Source organism: Benincasa hispida, chromosome 5 (genome assembly GCF_009727055.1).
Source record: "Benincasa hispida cultivar B227 chromosome 5, ASM972705v1, whole genome shotgun sequence".
NCBI lineage: Eukaryota > Viridiplantae > Streptophyta > Magnoliopsida > Cucurbitales > Cucurbitaceae > Benincasa > Benincasa hispida.
Window position 1 is genome coordinate 11,778,640 of NC_052353.1, and position 3,282 is coordinate 11,781,921.

Below are 3,282 nucleotides of genomic sequence, written 5' to 3' on the forward strand. Positions count from 1 at the left end.
CAGATATCCGTACAAATTTCAACTCCATCTTTGTGAATAAACACTTTATTTAAATTAAATTTAAGAGTATATTTACACTGTAACAAATACTTTACAAAATTTAAGTTCCATTTCAACTCAGGAACTACAAATACATCATGTATAACAAGAAATTTCTTCTGTAAAGTAAATTGGACTCCTCTCATTGCCACAGCTGAGACGACGTGTCCGCTGCCTACTTGCATCATCATTTCACCAGCCTCCAGCTACCGCCATGATCTAATCCTCGGAAAAGAAGAACAAACATTATTAGTGGTGCCCGAGTAATTAATCCAGGCAGAATCATCATTCTCCACTAAACAAGTTTTCAAAACTAGTAAATCATATTTACCTTGTTTTGACTTAGCCTTGGCCACCTTCTTCTCCTTAAGCCAGTGAGTATAATTCGTCTTCCAGTGTCCGTTTTGGTTGCAGGGGAAACACTTTTCCTTGTCAACCGAGGCCAGACGCCTACCCCGCTGAGCGATAGGATGTGGTTTAGCAGGTGCCTTCCCCTTCCTCTTACCACCCTTCTTCTTTTTCCACTTCCTAGTGTTAGAAGTAGAATGTGTAGACTTCGTTCCTGAAATCGAACCTTTATGGAACGTTTTCTAAGATGAAGCAACATTTGCCTCACCTTCTCTCTTTTCCTTATTTTTCATTAGGGATTGGAAAGTTTGCAACTCGTTGAAGAGAGGTGTAAGGGTATAGTCCACTTTGTTCAGGCAAAGTGTAGGAAGCTATCCGAGAATGAATGTAGGATAATGTTCACCTGGCTGCCCTCATTAATTTGAGAGTCATTCATCTTCGCCACATTGAAGTTGACCATCCTGTTAAGCACGTGTTCTCGAATAAAGGTGCCTTCCTGCATTTTGGAGTTGAAGATGCATTTCAGAGCCTTGTGCTTGAGTTGTCCAAACGGTTGTCCGAACATCCTCAGCAGGGATCACTTATTCCAGGCTAGTTTGTTCACGTCCATGGTGACTTTTCTCTCTTTTCCTTGTCCTCTGGAATCTTTACTGCCTTAATCCGGAGTTTTTGTCCATGAATACTCATTACAATTTCCCCTCTCGCACATCAATTTGAGTGCGACCAGTTGAAAGGAATGGTCGTCCTAATATGATGGGCACATCTTCGTCCATTTTATAATTCAAAATGAGGAAATCTATCGATAGGACGAATTTACCGATTAAAATTGCAACATTTTTCAACTCTTCTTCAGAGTGTATTCGAGATCTATTTGTGAGCACGAGAGTTTCCTTTGTGGGCGTAAGTGTGCCGACATTCAATTGTAGATTGATAGCGGCATTAGGTTTATACTTGCCTAAAGATCGCATAGTGCTTGGCAACTGAAGGTTTCCCTAATAGAGCATAGGATCGTGAAGATTCCTTGGTCGCCCATTTTAGGTTGGATCATAGCATTTTGCGTTGCAGCCCCTTTTGCGATCTTTTCTTCTTAATTATTTCCTCTTTGTGTCTTTGCGGAGTCACTGATGGTTAAACTTCTTTTGTCTTAAGATCTAGAGGCTTAACGGTGGACGCAAGTTTAGGGTCTATTTTCTCGAGCTTCTCCAAACTATAGGTTAACGAGTCTTTGGTTATCACGACATTCAAGTTGGTCGCAATGTGCTTTTCCCTTACTTCCGCAGTCATGTTGTTGCTTAGCAAGGAGAAGGCTAAGCATTGTTCCTTCCTGTTACCCTCAGCATTGCGAGGGAGCTAAGTTGAGCTCGACAACACTCCTTGCGGTCTGTTTTTCAGCTCGCCCACAATTTGTCCCATTTGGATTCCAAGATTTCTAATGGATGTAGCTTGGTTCTGAAGCACTGATTCATTTTTCTCAATGTATTGCTTCAGCAAGCTCTCTAAGGACGAAGATTACGGTGGTTGTGAGCTGTTAGCTTAGCTTTTCTCTAGACCGTTGTTTTGTGGGAAAAATCTAGGTGGCCTCTTTTTTGTGCCACAGGTTGAAAGTTTTGTTGTTGATTTTTCCACACAAAATTTGGGTGATTTCGCCACCCGGGGCTATATGTATTGAAGTAGGGATTATCTCTCATGAAGCATATCGACTGCGGGTTTGTTGGGCATTCTTCCATCGGGTGCGCATCTCTGCAAATGACACAACTTGCGGTCGTTTGAGTAATTGCACCGACCTGCCCTTTCTTCGATCCCGTATTATTAATTGCCATGCCTTGTATCAGACTCATCATCACAGTCATTTGATTTTGCAGGGATGTGATGACCTCATTGTTTGCGTCATTTTCTTTGATTCTTAATCTCTGATAGTTTTCCCTCTAATCCCCGTGATTTTTGGAAATGCGATCAACTATACGCTTTGCCTCTTCTTAGGTTTTGTCGAGTAGACCATCAGTGGCTACCACATTGGCAGCGGTCTGCGAAGAGGGATTCAATCCTTGGTAGAAAATCTCCATTTGTAGGCAATCTGGTAAGCCATTGTGTGGACAGTTTCTTACCAACCGCTTAAACCTCGCCCAAGCATCACTGAGCGATTCGTCATCTTCTTGTTTAGAATTTGTTATTAATTTACTTCTCCTAGTGTTCTCAGTTGGTGGGAATTACTTCTTCATAAATTTTTCCACCACCTGTTCCCACGAAGTTATCTCTCCCGGTTTGAGAGAATATGCCCATTTCCTCGCCTGATCACACGAAGAAAATGGAAACAGAGTTAGTCGAACTTCCTCGGTTGACATATTCGGGAACACAAAAGTATTGCAGATTTCTATGAAGCTCCGGAGGTGGGCGTGGGGGTCTTTGCCAGGTCTTCCTCCAAAGTGCCCAACAGCCTGGATCATCTGCAATATTATCGGCTTCATTTAAAACCTTGATCTATCTAACGTTGGCCTCATGATTCCTGGAGAGAAATCATAGAGGTTAGGTGACTCATAGTCCCAGATGGGTTTATTGCGGTCATTCGCCAAAAGGATGGGGTTGGCCATTATATTATTCACATTAGCGGCCCTTGCGTCCGGTTGCTTCGCCATTCTTGGTGTTCTTTCTTGGTTTTGTTGGCGGTTTCTTACTCTTCTCTTGAATGTCCTCTCAATCTTCGGGTCGTAATTTGCCAGAGATTGAGTGTCTTCAAACAAATCCCAAAAAAATTATCGTTAGCACTCTATTTTGCCGAAGTCCCTGGATATGGCGCCAAAAACTTGATGTTTGGTTTCATGCAGTGGTGATAAGTCCAGGGTCGAACATAGGGACTTGTGAAAATAGATTGCGTTGGTAATTTTTATGAAAGCCTTT

At 42.3% G+C, this 3,282-nt stretch overlaps 1 non-coding gene across 1 annotated transcript; it reads left to right on the forward strand.

Moving 5' to 3' along the window:
* Positions 1-2,466: 2,466 nt before the first annotated feature.
* Positions 2,467-2,573, forward strand: LOC120078840. The gene has a single exon (XR_005482121.1). It is a non-coding gene; the product is annotated as a small nucleolar RNA R71 (small nucleolar RNA).
* The last annotated feature ends 709 nt before the right edge of the window (positions 2,574-3,282 follow it).